This window comes from Alexandromys fortis, unplaced genomic scaffold, assembly GCF_014885135.2.
Source record: "Alexandromys fortis isolate MF-2015 unplaced genomic scaffold, M_Fortis_MF-2015_v1.1 scaffold_7, whole genome shotgun sequence".
Classification (NCBI taxonomy): domain Eukaryota; kingdom Metazoa; phylum Chordata; class Mammalia; order Rodentia; family Cricetidae; genus Alexandromys; species Alexandromys fortis.
In genome coordinates, this window is record NW_026067920.1 from 23539885 (window position 1) to 23557740 (window position 17856).

At 46.6% G+C, this 17856-nt stretch overlaps 1 protein-coding gene across 1 annotated transcript in view; it reads left to right on the forward strand.

Annotated features, from left to right (window-relative positions):
* Positions 1 to 11195: 11195 nt before the first annotated feature.
* Positions 11196 to 17856, forward strand: part of Xpo1 (exportin 1) — a 39507-nt gene continuing 32846 nt past the window's right edge. Inside the window, exon 1 of the mRNA XM_050141008.1 lies at positions 11196 to 11962. The gene's annotated coding sequence lies outside the window, so the exon portion shown is untranslated. The remainder of the gene's footprint in view (positions 11963 to 17856) is intronic.

Genomic DNA, 17856 nt, shown 5'->3' on the forward strand with positions numbered 1-17856 from the left:
TGGTGAGCTCAACAGAGACAGCAGGAGGCTAGAAGCCCAAAGGCTGAGTCTACATTCTCTATCCACAATCAGGAGCAAGCGACCTTTCATAATATATGTGGAGCTATTTATATATTCGATTGTATATTGCTAAGAACTCTGCTGGAGGCTAACTTCCGGTAAGGGTTAGATTTGGTATCCTGTATTTTTCTATAACATTAGAGCCCCTGCTACTATGAAGTAATTCTGACACAGCCAAACAGAGATTCATTGACTTGCTTCTAGGTTTCCTAATAGTGGAAGCAGAAACATGAATTCCTCAGGCAACTCAGGCCATTGGGGACAACTTAGATTCTACAAATGCCGGGATAGACGAGGGGCTGGAAAGATAGCTCATCAGCTGCAGCACTTGTTGCTTTTCCAGAAGTCCTGAGTTTGGCTCCTACATCCACATCAGACAGCTCACAACAGCCTGTAACTCCAGTTGCAGAGGGTCTGACCCTCTTCTGACCTCTGAGAGCATGTGCATGCACCTGTGCATCACACACACACACACACACACACACACACACACACACACACACTTTAAATGAGCCTTTGGAAAATTAGACGTAGGACCTTGAAGCTTTCGGAGCCCTGGACTAATCTGTATACCATGAATTTCTTGGCCTGCAGAATCACTCTTCCCCATCAGAAAAGTGAGGCCTTTGTACATGGTAGGGAACTTTACAGTTTGTATCCTGGTATAATAGGAAAAAGTTTGAACTGTTTACATTGATGACATTGATAAAATGGCATTTTAAAAGTTTCTGTTGTTTTTTTATTTAAATATAAGTTTTATTAATTCTTTGAAAATTCCATATGTGCAATGTATTTTGATCATATTCACACACTCACACTCACTCACACACATACACACACACTCTAAGCAGTCATTGTTATTGCTGGACATGCCTGTCTGAGATGCCAGCTCTTATGAGGCTAATGAAAAAGGACCATGAGTTCCAAGCCTGGGCCTCTGCAGGGGACCAACACTGCTTTTTCGTTTTTTTAGTATTGAAAGCTGCACGCTTGTTTTGTCCCAGCCTCCTGTGCAGCATATGGTTCTTACTCAGCTGTCATGTTATTTTAGTTATTAAGACAAGGTCTCATATATCTCAGGCAGGCCTGGAGCTTTCTATGTTGCTGAGAAAGATCCTGAATTCTTGATCCTCCTGTCTCTACTTCCCAAGGGCTGGGACTACAGGCATATGCCACCCACTATATTTAGTTATATACATCTATATATCTATGTCTATAAATAGTTTATAAAATGGCCTTGAAAAGTATATGTTGTTTTTTATTAAAAAATATAAAAATAGGGCTGGAGAGATGGCTCAGCGGTTAAGAGCACTGACTGCTCTTCCAAAGGTCCTGAGTTCAATTCCCAGCAACCACATGGTGGCTCACAACCATCTGCAATGAGGTCTGGTGCCCTCTTCTGGCCTGCAGGTATATTGTATACATAATAAAGTAAATAAATGTTTAAAAAAATATATAAAAATAACCTTTATTTTTACTTTCTATATTTGGGTGCTGTCATTACGCAGATCTTGTTTAGGCAATCGTATTGTTGAGACTCTTCATGGGTGTATCTTCCATGTCATGTCTAAAAGACACTTTCTAGCAGCAGGTGTCCTTGTCTTCTGGCTTCTACAATCTTTCTGCTCCCTCTTCTGCAATATTCCAAGAGCTTTAAGTGCAGGGATTGTGTTGCAGATGTATTAACTAGTGCTGGGCCTCTGCACTCTGACCAGCCGTGGGTCTCTGGCCAGCTGTGGGCATTGCACTCTGACCAGCCGTGGGCCTCTGCCCTCTGACCAGCTGTGGGTCTCTGCACTCTGACCAGCTGTGGGCATTGCACTCTGACCAGCCGTGGGCCTCTGCCCTCTGACAAGCCGTGGGTCTCTGTACTCTGACCAGCTGTAGGTCTCTGCACTCTGACCAGCCGTGGGTCTCTGCCCTCTGGCCAGCTGTGGGTCTCTGCACTCCAACCAGCTGTGGGTCTCTGCTCTCCAACCAGCTGTGGGCATCTGCACTCTGACCAACTGTGGGCCTCTGCAGTAGCCCCCATGTGCTGAGAAAGAAGTTCATCTAAAGAGGGAAAGAGAGCGGCACCGACCCGTGGATATGAGGACAGCTATTGAAAGCACATGTAGGACTACATTTATTTAGGATACTGACAGCAGTGGGCTCTCTGCTGAGGCCGTTAGCTTCTCTAGCCAGATTGGCTGTAGCACGCACGCATGAATTCCCTCCTACTGAGCAGATCCTAAATCCAATTAGACAGCTGTTGGTTAGCCCCAAGAGAAAAGTGCCACATCACCACTGGGGATGTCTTGCCAGGTTGCTCATTATTGTGGTTCTCAGGCTCAACAACCAGGCAGGACTATTGAGTCCTTGGGCACATCTCCCGATACTATGAGAGCCAGTCCTCAGGGAAGTGGTCAGTTCTAGCTTGATTCCTCCAAGTCCTATGGTGTCTTTAAGAACTTACCTTTAAGCTCTAGGCGATAACTAAGGGCCATGACAATAACCTCTACTGTTTTGATAGCTTGGATTTCCCACTACTACAAGGAATAACCACTATGATGTGACTTCCAGGAAATTATTGTATGAGACAAGATCTCACCTTTTACTTTTGAGCTGGAAATTCTCTGTGTAGGCAAGGATGACCTTGAATCTCCTCATTCTTCTGCCTCTACTTCCAGACGCTGGGATTTCAGGAGGCCTGCAGTACCAGCTTAGCTAAAATTCTAATTTGTTTTGGTTTTTTTTTCTGGTTTTTTGAGACAGAGTCTCACTATGTAGACCAGGCTGGCCTTGAACTCCCAGAAATCCAGCTGCCTTGCCAGAGCTGGGTTTAAAGGTTTGTGCCACCATACCTAGCTCTGTTCAAATTCGCATAGTCTCTGTCTTCATTCTACCCCAGAGGACACTTCATTGGCATAGTCTAGGGGTCTTTAGTGACTAGCATCATCCATGGACTAGCATCAAATTGCCTGAAAGTTTGCTGGAGTGTAATTTCAGGCTTGTGCCAGATCCAGATCAAAATATGCATCCCCACAGGTCTGCAGGGTGGTTCCTGTTTATGGCAAAGTTTGAAAAGAATTAATCCAGTGAGTGGCAGCTTTCTCTTCCCTCCTTCCTTCTACCAGGGTTAGAATAATTTCAAGCATCCTGTATTTCAATCCAGCGCTGCTGGTAATGTTTTGGGTGGAATAACACGGGATTTTGAGTTTTTGAGGGAAGGGTTGACTTGTGTTATTTTACACCATCATTGGCCTCTATTAGATGCCAGCAGCATCTCCTGGACCAGCTGCAACCCTCTAACGTGTTGCCAAGTTAGTCATTTACTACACTTTCTTTTTTTCGAGACAGTTGCGCCACCACTGCCCGGCTAAAATTGCTTTTTAAAAAACATTTATTTAGCTGGGTGGTGGTGGCGCACACTTTTAATCCCAGCACTCGGGAGGCAGAGACAGGCAGATCTCTGTAATTTGAGGTCAGCCTGGTCTATAAGAGCTGGTTCCAGGATGGGCACCAAAGATACAAAGAAACCCTGTCTTGAAAAAACAAAACAAAACAAAACAAAAAAAAAATAAAAAATAAATAAAAATAAAAAAAACATTTATTCAATTTATTTTATGTGTGCTTTTGTATGTGTATCTATCTACACACCATACATGCGCTGTGGGGGTCAGAAGAGGGCACTGGATTCCCCTGGATCTGGAGTTATAGAGGATTGTGAAGCACTGTGTGGGTTCTAGGAAATAAACCCAGGTCCTCTGCAAGGGGAACAAGTGCTCTTAACCACTGAGCACCTCTCTAGCCCATTAGTACGCTTGTTCTTCATTTTGGTTTCTTGACACAGGATCTCTCTACATAGCATCAGTTGTCGCAGAACTATTATACTTTTTATTGCTTGTCTTCACTTTTGAATAGCTACCATGTGCTCTGACTCGGACACTGCAGACAGCATTGGGGGCTTGTTTTTGTACTAAGGACTGAACCTAGGGCGCCACGCATGCTAAGCAGGTGCGCTCCTGCTGAGCATAGCCTCAGCCCTTTTAAAATTAATTAACAATCTGTTTATTTATTTGCATTTTAGAAATCAGGTCTCATGTAACTCAGGCTAGCCTTTCTTTTCTTTTTTCCAGTTCATGGGCAATTTTAATAGAATTTAAAAAGAAAAGCCCCTCGTGCAGGGAAACTGAGGTCTCTGGGGAGAATAGGGAAGGTAGAGCCATGAACTGACTAAAGGCCCGAGGTGGAGAGGAAGCTTCAGAAGGAACGGAGTACAAGAGCTCAGAACAAGCATCCTTGATTTCCCAAAAATGGCCCAACCCAGGAACCTCATGGTGGCTGGGAGGGACTGGCTTTTTATTCTTTTTTTTCTTTTTTGAGAAAGGGTCTTACTATTTTGCTGTTCTAAGGGCTGTTCTGAAACCCATTATGTAGATCAGGCTAGCCTTGAACTCATAGAGATTGATCTGCCTCTGCCTCCCTATTAAAGAGTTGCATGACTGGGCCTGACTGCCCTGAACCTTTCTCCAAAGCTGGTTTTGAACTCCTGATCTTCCTGCCTTGATCTCCTAAGTGCTAGAATTACAATGACAATGTCATGCTGGCTTTTTTCACATTAAAAATTCATGTTTTATATCTATCAACTGGGGGAGGGCATGCCACTTGTTTATGGAGGTTAGAAGACAACCTTTTAGAGTTGGTCCTTTATTTCCTACGAATCTAACTCAAGTTGTCAAGTTTTGTAACAAGCACCTTTACCCACAGAGCCATCTTTCCAACATAATTCTTGTTTGTTTGGTTTTGGTTTTTCAAGACAGTTTCTCTGTGTAGTCCTGGTTGTCCTGGAATTCACTCTGTAGACCAGGCTGACCTCAAACTCAGAGATTCACCTGCCTCTGCCTCCCAAGTGCTAGGATTAAAGGTGTGTGCCACCACTGCCTGGCTGCCAACATAATTTTTAGATAACATTTTAAATTAACTGTGAATGTGTGTATGTCAGAGGACAACTTGTGTGAGTGGGTTCTTTCTACCGTGTGAGTTCAGGATCAAGTTGAGGTCATCCGGCTTGGTGGAAGGTGCTTTTACTGGCTGAGTCACCTTGCCAGTCCTTAATTTTTCATTTTTGAAACATTAAATTTTTTGAAAATTGCTGAGTTGGCCTCAAATCTGTGATAACTTCTGCCTCAGACTCCCATCTACTGAACTGTGTCAACATTAAAAACAACCACTCTCATCTTAAAGGGAATGAGAGATGGTTTATTCTGCAGCCATTTTGAGTGGCCATGGCCTAGTACACAGATTTTGGTTACCCAAATTTCACATTCCAATGTGGAAGCAGTTTCATGAAGTTTTATAGATTTACAGAACAATGACAGTCATAAGTTACGGCAAGTTTAAAACACATTAGTAGGTACATCAGAGAGACAGGTTCAGAAAGAAGGGGGAAGCTTTTCTAAAGGCCCAAGCAGCTGTCTGACAACATTCTCTGCATTTGAGTTGGTCTAGGCCAGTGGTCTGCTATGTTTAATAGATTCCAAACAGTTTTTATCTACTAGTCACAAGATGTTAGTTTCTTTGCAGAGAAAGATAAGGAAGTTTTGGAGGCTAAAGCTAGCCTAACGAAGGTAGTTAGTTAACTTGGACCTGTAACACTGCAGGCTCTCCACAGCACTGAAATTGCATGCAGTCAACCAATCTCTGCAGACATGGCTTCTTGTTTTCCTTCACAGCTGAAATCACAGTGTGCACCACCACTGCCTGGCTGGAAATGCTCTCCTGATTTTGAGACAGTCTCACGGCCGTTTATAATACAATGCTCAGGGGCTATAGAAATGGCTCAGCAGCTAAGAGCATCAGCTGTTCTTTCAGAGGACCCGGGTTCAATTCCCAGCACCCACAGAGTGGCTCACAACTGTCTGTAACTCCAGTTCTAGGGATCTGACACCCTCATACAGACATATACAGGTGAAATACCAGTGTACATCAAATAAAAAAAATAAACCTTTAAAAATAATACCATGATCAGCTACTGACTTCTCCTATGGGTGCAAGGTGATCCTATATCCAAAAATACTGAAGAAATGGGGAATGGTTACTTACACCTATAATCACCTCTTAGGGTGGGTGGTTACTGGACTAGATGGGTCTATGCAACAAGCTCCAGACCAGCAAGGGTTACTGGGTTACTCCCAGCACCCAGGAGGTAGGCACATCTCTGTGAGTACAAGCCCCACTGTCTGCATAGTGAGTTCCAGGACATCCAGATCTATGTAGAGAGACCCTGTCTCAACAACAAACGGTCAGAGCAAGCTATCATCCCTTTCTCCAAATTCCTAATCTTTTATTCCCTGAGCTAGGAAACTTACTTGCCAGTCAAGGAGGTACATACCTGGAAACTCAGTACTGGGGACGCTGAGGGAGGAAGTTTATTGAGTTTGAGGTCAGTTTGGGACCCAGCACAGTGTTAGGGCTCTTACCTAGCATATTCAAGATTCTGGTTCAAGACTGAGAGATGGTGCAGTGGTCAAGAGGGTGTGTTACCCTCTTAGAGGGTCACAGTTTGATTCCCAGCACTCAGGCCAGATAGCTCACAATTGCCTTTAATTACCGTTCCAGAGGATCTGAGGAGCGCTTCAGGGGACCCAAGGGACACCTCCATTGTCTTTGAAAGCACCCACACACATGTGGCACACACAGAGACACAGAGACATACACAAGATCAAAAAGAAAATAAATATTTAAAAAATCCTCACCAGGTGTGGTGGCACACACCCACAATTTCCTTCACTAGGAGGCAGAAGCAAGTGGATCTCTGTGAGTTTCAGGCCACCCTGGTCTACAGAATGAGTTCCAGTATACCCAGAACTATATAGTGAGATCCTGTCTTGGAAGGTTTTTTTTCCCTCATTCAATGTCCAGTACTGCAGGTGAAAACAAAACGAAACAAACCGTCAGGGGATCGGAGGTGTATCTTAGCTAACAGCGTGCTTGCCTAGCGTGCAGAAAGTCCTGGGGTCCACCCTCAACAACACATAATCTGGGTGTGATAGAGGACACCTGTAATTCGGAGGCAGAAGCAGAAGGACCGGAAGTCAGGATCATCCTTGGATACAGGCAGAAGTGGAGGTCAGTCAGGGACTGTGAGTGCAGAGGTGGTTCAGCAGCTGTAGCACTCATGACTCTTTACAAGCACCCACAAGGCAGCTCATAACCATCTCAGAAAATCCCAGACCCAGGGGATCCAATGCCCTCTTCTGACCTCTGTAGGCACTAGGCATGAACACGGTACACGGAAGATGCAGGTATGTCATACACAAGTGCACATGTACCCACTCCCGCACATGCAGACATGCACAGGAACATGAGCACAAATGAAATTACCAGGTGCTGCACATCCCCGCAAGCCTTTTGGAAGCTGAGATAAAAGGATCAAGGACATCCTGGCCATAGCCGTGAACACAGAGTGATTTCCAGACCAGCCTGGGCTATGGAGCAATACTCTGCTTTAAAAGGGGTGTAAGGCCGGGTGGTGGTGGCGCACGCCTTTAATTCCAGCACTCAGGCAGAGGCAGGCGGATCTCTATAAGTTCGAGACCAGCCTGGCCTACAAGAGCTAGTTCCAGGACAGGCTCCAAACAGAGAAACTCTGTCTCAAAAAAACAAAAAATAAATAGATAAATAAATGAATAAATAAATAAAAAAGGGGTGTATTAGGGTGGTGGCGGCACACACCTTTAATCCCAGCACCCTGGGAGGATTTCTGTGAGTTCAAGGCCAGCCCGGTCTACAGAGTTCCAAGACAGCCGGGGCTGTAACTGGGGCCACATCGAGTCGCTGTCTCAAAACAAAACAAAAAAACCAACCAAATAAAAAAAAAAAATGCTCATTCTAGCCCAGTTTGCTGACACTTTTAATTCTAGCACTCCAGAGGCAGAGGCAGGTTGATCTCTGTGCGTGTGAGATCCCTGTTTCAAAATAACCAAAAATATAAGGTCATTTCTAAGCAATGGAAGACCTTATGTCAAAACTGATATAGGCTTTTAGGCAACACTTTGGCAGTATCTATCAAGACAAATATGAGTGGCCTTTTAATTCTGAAACATTTAGGACTTTAACCTAGAGATATGTCCATATTTGTGCCAGAAGGTAAATGTATGAGATTACTAACTGCAGCCTTGTCTGTCACAGGGAAAGCAGGAAACACCTTAATTATCCATTGTGAAGAAGCTATTGAATCATTGATGACATTGAAAAGATGGGAGAGCTGGCATAGTGGTCCATAGCCATAATCCCTGCACTAGGAGGTGGGGGTAGGAAGATCAACAGTTCCTGGCCAGCCTCAGGGCTCAGCATCTAGATTACTCATGATCTCTTCCTTTACAAGCACCGGCTTGCCTGGGCTACAGGAGACCCTCCTTAAGGGTATGTGTGTGCTACAGAGCTCTAGTATAAGGCTGCAGTGGACTAGACACTGGGTAAAAGGATCAGAGCCAGGCGGTGGAGGTGTACGCACGCCTTTAATCCCAGTACTCAACAGGCAGATCTCTGTAAGTTCGAGGCCAGCCTGGCCTCCAATTCCAGGTCAGGCTCCAAAGCTACACAGAGTAACCCTGTCTCGAAAAACTGGAAAGAAAAAAGAAAGGGAAAGAAAAGAAAAAGGATAGGAGAAAGGCAGATGTAGGGGAGTTTTACTTATAATCTTTTGCCATTGTCACAAATGTTAACCATGATCAAATATAGTTTTATTTTTTATTTCAGGCTAGTTTCAAAGTTGCGTGGTAATCTTCATGCCTCAGACTCCTGAGCCTTGGGGTTAAAGGCTTATAGCATCTTACTTGGAAAATACTATTTTTTTTTTTTTTTTTTGGTTTTGTTTCTGAGACAAGGTCTCACTATGTAGCTCTGGCTGGTCTAGAGCTCTATGTAGATCAAGCTGGCTTTGCTTCCCCAGTGCTGGCATTAAAGGTCTGTGCCACTACAACCAGCCACAAAAAGAAAACTATTTTTCCAAAGGGCATATACCTGTAATCCCAGCCAGCACTTAAGACGGGAATATCATGAGTTCAAGGTCGGCCTGTACAACTTATCCTGATCCTTTGTGTAAAAGACACTGCAACTATTTAGTAGTGGCATATGGTGGCACTAGGGAGGCAGAGGCAGAATGACCACTGCCAGTCCTAGGCCAGCCAGGACTATCCATCAATACCCTGTCTCGGTGGGGCAGGGGGAGGAAGGAAACGACAAATTAACTCAGCAAAGGCCTCTGATTCCTCAGCTGTGCTGTGCCGAGTAGCCCCTAATCCAAACAAACAGGAAGTCTGGGGGTAGTATAAAATTGGGGTGGGGTTGGGGTAGTTCCTGCAAAAAATAAATTTATGGGGATATAAAACATTTAATAGAACATTGCACAAAAGATCTTCCGTACCTACTGGATAGCAGGTACTCACTTTTCTTTATTTCCGTATCTGTATCCTTGGGGAAGGATTGGTTCTAACTATTGAAGGTAATGAAAACTGAGACAGTGTCAGATCTGGGTTCTGAGTATTTGTTTTTGTGTATCGAGATAGGATCTTCTGTTTCCAGCTGACGGAGAATTTACTCTGCAGCCGAGAAGGGCTTTGCATTCCTGCCACCTCCTCCCAAAAGCTGGGATATCAGGCCTGTGCCATCCTGCCAGGACAAGTTAGCTTAATCTATATTTATCCTCCTCTGGTGGGCTGCTGCCTCTGTTTTTTCCTGGAGACAGCTCTTCTATGTAGCCCTGACTGTTCTGGAATTCTCTGTAGACTAGGCTGGTCTCTCTCCATCTCAGAGATCCACCTCTGGAGTGCTGGAATTAAAGGTGTCTACCATCACCACCAGGCAGCTGGCTGTTTTATTAGGGCTATGGATGGGCAGTGGTGGCGCACGCCTTTAATCCCAGCACTCGGGAGGCAGAGGCAGGCGAATCTCTGTGAGTTCGAGGCCAGCCTGGTCTACAAGAGCTAGTTCCAGGACAGGCTCCAAAACTACAGAGAAACACTGTCTCGAGGAAAAAAAAAAAAAAAAAAAAAAAAGGAAGGCTAATCAGCGAAGCTGACTTGGCACTTGGGAGCCACGTGTTTGACTTTCATAGACTGTACTATGTGAAGAAGTGTACAAAGGGAAACTACCAAAAAGAAAAACTGAGCGTGGCAGATTAAAGGCACCAAATTGAAAGAAACTGGCACGGACTGCAGTCTATACGCGTTGTTGAACCAGTAACAGGAATTTCAGTGTTTTAATTTTTAGGATGGACTCCTTGTTGAAGCAGTCTTGGGAGTTAAAATTTTAAGGTAGCTTACCCAGTAACTAGCCACCGTTTCCAGGGCTCTGAGATCACAAGGCGCCAAACTTGCCCGGTCCCCGCCCCCCCGCAGGGCCCATACCCAGGCCTCTCACAATGGATCCCAGGCCCAGGGCCTACGATCCCGCACCTTCGTGCTCCTTTCGATCCGGTCCCTCGCCTCCGCCTATCCTGATATAGAAACAACAGGGTGTGCCCTCCGTGTTCGGAGCGCAGACCCAATCCGAGGGGCGGTAGGGCGGGTGCTGGGGCCCCACGCCGAGGGCCCTTGAAGTTGGCGGGAGCCCGAGGGGGGCGGGCCACCAGGGAACACGGGAAGCCGAGCAGTGAGGCGCGCGCGGCGCTCAAACTCGCGCCGCCTGTAGCTCACGCACGAGCCCCACCCTCTCCGTCACCAAAGGCGCCCAGCCAATGGGCGAGCCGGAAAGGCCGGGCTCGCAAGCGAGGGACCGGGAGGGGGAGCCGCGCGCGGGGGAAGGGAAGGCGAAGGCGGGCTGCGCTTGACGGACGGCTCCCTCCAGCCAATCCTCCTTGCGGCTTCTCCGCTCTCTTCTGTGCTGGGCTCTGTTCCACGTCCCTCCATCTCTCCCTCCTCCCCCCCACCCCTCCGACTCACTCCTCTGCGTCCCGCCCCGCCTCCCCTCCCCCACTCTGCGGGCAAATCACTGCTGGAAAGAGGCGGGGGCCGAAGCGGCAGGCTCGTGTGGAGCCTTGAGGCGGAATTGACGGGCGCTCGGACCAATAGAAGGTAGGCTGGTGGCGCGGCTGTGGCCGGGTCCGACCAATGGGCGCGCGGCCTGGGGGCGGAGGCCCAGGTTCCAAACGCTCCGCGGCGCCATGGGCTGAAAACTCAACCGAGATGGAATCTCCCAGTCTGAACCGGTTTCAACCGGTTCCGAGTTTGAGGCACTAGGAGGAGGGGGAGAAGCGGCTGCAGCGGCCGCGGCAGGAGCAGCGGGAGCTTCAGCATCAGCAAGAGCAACAGTAGCTACAGCCCCGGCGGCCGTGCCTGTTCCAGCCTTTGCTGCAGCAGTCGTGCAACCATCCCGAGGGGGAGGGGGGAGCCGCCAGCCGCCGAGGAGCACGCGAAAGGGGGAAAGTTTAGGCGAGCCCGGGTGGGGGGGCCCGGCGCCGGAGCGGCGTGAGCGAGGGAGCCCTGTGTGGTAGGGGGAGCCGGACTGCAACTGGCGGCAGAGCGGCCCCGGCCGTACGGACTCGCGCTGCTACTCCCGCCGCCGCCTGTGGCTGGAGGGTCCTGGGCTCTGTCTCCCGGACTGGCCCGCTCCCCTCCCCCTTTCTTCCCTCCCCAGCCGGGCGGGAGCATTTATTCCTCGGATTAATTCCCCTTTTTGGTGGGGCGCGTGTGTGTGTGTGCGTGCGCGCGTGTGTGCGTGAGTGTGTGTTGGGTGGAGTTGTCCCTGGAATAGTAAATATTGAGCTTTTTTTTTGCCCTCTTCGTTTTTTAATTTCTTATTTTTTTAAAGGTGGGAAAATTGTGAAACCCACCTTGATCTCCTCCCCTCTCCCTCCTCCCCACCTTCCCTCGCCCCAAGCCCGGACAAGGAAGGAAGAAGCAGTTGGCTGAATTTCTGGGTAAGTCGGCCGTGTGCTCGGGGCCGAGGGTCGGGCGGCGGCGCGGCCGGCGTGAGGCGAGGCGGGCGGGCGGGCGCGGGGCCCTCGGCGGAGCCTGCGATTGAATGGAAGCGCTTCTGTCGATGGAGGCGGGGAGGCGGCCGCGGGAGGGGAGCGCTTGCTGGGTCATTGGCGTGTGCGGGTGGCGGTGGAGGAAGGCGAAGAGCGTGGTAGTGAGGTAGAGCCCCTGCGTGTGGGTGGAAGGGCTTCCCCAGTCCAAAGGGCTGGCTAGAGTTGGGGTGATTTCAGGAACGTCTCTGTAAATTATTAGGAGTGGAAGTTTCCAGAAATATTTAGTGCAGCAGCATTGAAACGTCCGCCTGCATCACGTGGCCCCTCGGTGGAGAGCTTGGGATGGGGGAGGGAGGGGCTACCGAGTCCCTTCTTCTGGTGGGGAAACTCGAAAGCCTCGTGGGTGGTTTTTTGTTGTTGTTTTGTAGTGGAACAAGAAGTAGGAAAGATGAGTTAAAATTTTTTCTGGGATCAGTAAGTGGGGTTCCGCGTTGGAGGTTTTTTTCTTTTCCGTCCGGGGCTTGTGTGTCTTGGTGGTGGAATCATTTACTGCTGGCCATCGACTGTGAATGATGCCCTCCTAGATACTCCTTCTAGTCCCTTGAGTTTGGGGTGGAGAAGAGGAAGTGGTGGTAGTAGAGGATGCACTAAATACTCGCCGAGGCGGGACCTCGGAGCACTCAGAGGACATGCTGCAGAGAGAATGGGGCGGTGAACTTTAGGCGCCGGGTCTGAATGCCTCCTCCGAGTATGGGCGGGGTGAGTGCGTGCTCCTGTGAGCTATAGTTAGAAGTGCTGAGAGTCGTTCGGGTGGGAAGCCAAGGGAGGGCGGGCCTTCCTAGTGAGGCGTGTTTCTTACTGAATGAAGCAGGCGGTTGCCCACACGCCGAAGTAACAGTCTTTTGTAGCGTCTTGTTTCTGACCTAATGTGAAGTTACCTCCAAGCTTTGGTTAGGATTTTCAGATTTTTGGGTGGCAACTGGTAGGTAGTGTGTCGCTGCTTGCTTGAGGTGACATTGAAGGTATATCAGCACTTATTAGAGTCAAAGCTTTGGTGGATGGTTCCCTATTGTACGCAGTGACTGCGAGTGGAATTTAGGATTAGGGAATACCAACAAAAAAAGGGTGTTTCTGGTGAAAGCTCTCCCGCTATGGCTGTTTACTTAGTGCATGGTCTTCGCCTGGTAGTGGAAAGAATGTTTTGGAAGCTGCTTGATTTGGGCTATTAAATGTACTTGGCATTGACCACAAAGCAGCCATTTCTGGGTTACCTGTAGTTGAAGAGAATAGGTTGGTCATTTGGAAGATGACTGGTAGTTCTGAGGATGGCCAGCATCTGTATTTAAGTATCCTTAGATTGTACCCCTCCCCATACGAGTCTAGCATTGGAACTCTTGAAGATGACCAACTTGAAAATGAAACTTGAGGGGCACTTTGACTAATAATTATTTCATGTAAATTGTGGTAGTGTCGAGAAAAAGTTAATTGCAACTTTTAACCATAAAATTCTGTTTTACTTTGTTATGGCCCTTGAAGGTAGCGGAAGCATAGTTCTTTGTTTATGGAATGTATTTCTCTTGTATATTAGTATTTAGAACTTATTGAGGTACAGTCGCGCTGTGTACCCCAGTCTGGCCTTGGTGCTTTCACCCCCATTAGGTTACAGATGTGTTTGCCTATTCAATTCTCACAGGGTTTTTTTTTTGAGCCTCATGTAGATGAAGCTGCTGGCCTGCCTTTTACCTTAGAAGTGCTTGGTTGATGGCATTGTGTTTCTTTAGTTTACATTAATTTTTTTTTTCTCGAGACAGGGTTTCTCTGTAGTTTTTTTTTTTTTTTTTTGTTCCTGTCCTGGAATTAGCTCTTGTAGACCAGGCTGGCCTCGAACTCACAGAGGCCTGCCTTTGCCTCCCGAGTGCTGGGATTAAAGGCGTGCGCCACCACCGCCCGGCTCTACGTTAACGTATTTTTAAGTGTGTCTTTATCAGTGTGACAGAATGTTTGGACTCTCAAAGAGCAACCAGTGCTCTTAACCACTGAGTCATCTCCAGCCTGAAGGTTTGAATAGGGACATGGGCAGTTCCTGAACCTGTTACCCTCCTCTTGCCTTTATCTGTTGAAGTAGTGTGCTGGGTTCATCCTCTGGACTTCTGTTAGTCTCGGCCTGATTATTAATTCCTTGAGACAGGGTTTCATAGTTGAGGCTGACCTCACACTCTGCAGGTGAGGATGGGCTGGATCTTCTGATTCTCAAGAATAGTGGGGCTGCAGATACATGTCGTAACCACCCCTGGTTCCAAACCCTGAGCTTCATGCATTGTAGAACACTACTAGCAGAACCAAGCCTAATCTTTGACTTATTGCAACTAATTTATATCTCAATAAAACCTTCATCACAACGGGTAAATGTGCAATTAAATAATGCAAAGAAATAAAATGTAGAAACTACTGATCTTATATGTGTTTTGAGACAGGTCTTACTCTGTAGCCTTGGCTGGGATGAAAGCTGTGGGTGACCACACCTGGCCTTGTTCTTCATTCAGGATCTCTGTGGTCCAAGATGTCCTGAATTTACATCTCCACTTTCACCTCCTAGGAACTGGGATATAGGGCTAAACCACCAAGCCCTGCTTGTATAGGTTTCAAACTACTGTTTTCAAAAAGGGGTTGAGGGTTTGGACTGAATGGCTCAGCAGAGGACCCAGCACCCATTCTGGGTGGCCCATAATAACTGTCACTGTAGCTCAGGTGAAATCTGACATCACTCTGGCCTCTGCAGACAGCTAGCTGCACTCAGGTGCACATGCCCACACAAACACATACAGAAGTAAAAAATAAGATCTTAAAAACATCTTTTCTTACCTCGTTGTTCAAAACCTGTAATCAAATATGCCATTCATTTCCTGGTCCTGGAAGGTTTCCAAACACTGCTAAAAGGTGCCATGGATACCTAAGGTATCCTCTTTAAATGCTATGCAGTTGTTTTGTTTTACTTTCATTTTATGTGCATTGCTGTTTTGCCTGTAGGTAAGTCTGGGGATTGTTAGATCTTAGAGCTACCAACAGTTGTTAGCTGCCATATGGGGTTGGGATTTGAACCCAGTTCCCTTCAAAAAACAGCAAGTGCTCTTAAACACTGACCCATCTCTTCAGCCCCTGCAGAATTTAACTTTGAGCTAGAAGCTAGGTGTGGTGGCTCAAACCTATAGTCATGGTGTCTGGAAGTTGAGGCAGGAGAATTGCCTCATAAGTGATGTTCATAGGCAGCTCTCTACTTCTAAGAGGATTCTACTGCTGAGGCACTGATACAAGCCAGGCCTGTAATCCCAGGCTGATTTGGGTCTGCGACAGAGGATGGCAAGTTCAGGGTTTCTTGTGCTACAGTGAGTTCAGTGCCATCTAGCAACTGGGAAAGTATCTGAAGATAAAACCAAGGGGTGGGGAGAAATAGCTCAGTGTGGTATGCTGGGCCTACCATTTACACCGTTCAGCCCCTCAGCACCACAGACACAAGAAGAGTTGGCAGTATATTTTATTTGCTTGTGTGCACTCAAAAGGTCAGTTTGTGGAGGTCAGGTCTTTATTGTGGAAGGGGGATCTCTTGGATTAAACTCTGGTTATTTGGCTGCAAGTACATTAGCCACTGAGCCATCTTGCCAGCCTCTGTTATCCAGAATTAGAATACTTTTTCTGTTGCCTTACTTATTTTTGTTTGGGGGCAGTGTTCATTACGTGGTTCTGGTTGTCCTGGAATTGTCTGTGTAGACCAGGCCTCACAGAGCTTCACCTGCTTCTGACCCCCTAGCTTTCATTTCACCAAAGTACAGGTTTAGGTTTTACTTTTTTGTTTATTTTTTTATTTGTTTTAGACATGGAATTTACTGTGTTGCTCAGGTTGACCTCCCATGTAGGAGGTAGGGTTCTCTGACCTAAACCTTCTAATGCTGCGGGATTAGAGGCATGAACCACAATGCTCCTCTCCCCTGGCTAGGTCTGCAAAGCCAGTGCCACTAAGGATTGACTGGTTAAATCAGTAGTGCTATACATTTTGGTGGGATAGTCAGAATTCCTTATAATCAGGGGAGCACCTTAGCTTTACCACTACCAACCTTTTATTTTTTATTTTTTTATTCATTTTTATTTTATTATTAATATTTATTGAGCTCTACATTTTTTCTCTGCTCCTCTCCCTGTCTCTCCCCTTCCTCTTTAATCCTCCCCCAAGGTCGCCATGCTTCCAATTTACTCAGGAGATCTTGTCTTTTCTACTTTCTACTTCCCATGTAGATTAGATCTATGTAAATCTCTCTTAGTGTCCTCATTGTTGTCTAAATTCTCTGGGATTGTGATTTATAGGCGGGCTTTCTCTGCTTTATGTTTAAAAACCACCTATGAGTTAGTATATGTGATAATTGTCTTTCTGGGTCTGGGTTACCTCACTCAAAATAATGTTTTCTAGCTCCATCCATTTTCTTAAAAAGTTCAAGCTGTCTTTTTTTTCTGCTGTGTAGTACTCCATTGTGTAAATATACCACATTTTCCTTATCCATTCTTTGATCGAGGGGCATTTAGGTTGTTTCCAGGTTCTGGCTATGACAAAGCTGCTTGTCCTTGTACGATTGAGCATCCTTTAGATATATACCCAAAAGTGGTATTACTGGGTCTGAGGAAAGTTGTTTCCTAATTTTCTGAGAAATCGCCACACTGACATCCAAAGGGGTTGTACCAGCTTGCATTCCCACCAGCAATGCAGAAGTGTTCCCGTTTCCCCACAAACAGTCTATTTTTTTATTTTTTGTTTGTTTTTTGAGACAGGGTCTTACTTTAGTCCAGGCTAATTTTGGAGGATTCGTGGTAAAAATTATTCTTGGTTTTCACATTGTGTTTTTTCCTCTTGATACGTATGCTTGAAGATTTTGATTTTTGGTTTTTGAGACAGGATCTCTGTAGCTTTGGCACTTGCTTTGTAGACCAGGCTGACCTTGAACTCATAGAACCTCCTGCCTCTGCCTCCCGCCTAGGACAAAAGGCTTGCACCACCACCTCCGCTGCCTGGCACTTGTCAGTAGATGTAGCCCAGGTTTGTTTCAAATTAGAGACTTTGTCTCAAACTTCTAGTGCTGGGATTCTATGCATATGATATGTACTATGCTCTTGATTTGGATGGAAAGTAGTAATGTATTTGAGTGGTTTGAATGTAGAAAATAAATTCTGTAGGGGTTAAGGGTATTGGGTTCTAATATGTTAGACTGATTCTTAGCACTACTATGTACAATACAAAATAAATATTTTAACACTATGCTGTTTGAGATGCTTATACTAAGTTATTCAAAAGAATCACATAGGATTTTTTAATCCTTAAAATCACGTTTAAAATTTGAAATAACTTTTAAGAGGGCTGGGCATAAAGGTGGTAGAGTGCTTGCCTAGCGTGCCTTCCCTAGCACTCTGTAAAACAAGAACTGGAGAGGGGGGTGGTAGTAGAAGTTCAAGGTTGGGAGGTGATGGTGCACACCTTTAGTTCCCAGCACTCTGGGAGACAATGGCAGGCGGACTTCTAGGGCAGCCTTCTCTCTCTCTCTCTCTCTCTCTCTCTCTCTCTCTCTCTCTCTCTCTCACACACACACACACACACAGAGTTAAGTTCAAGGTCATTGTTGGCCATGTGGAGTTTCAGGTAAGCCAGGCCTAGAGACCACAAAAGAAAAACTAGAAAAGTCAGACAAGCAGGAACCCATTGGTAACCTGGTCATGGTCACACACTCCTGTAATCCCAGCACTTGGGAGACCTGGTGTCTTAGATGGTGAATTCCTCTCTGCCCTCCATACTCACACCCTTACCC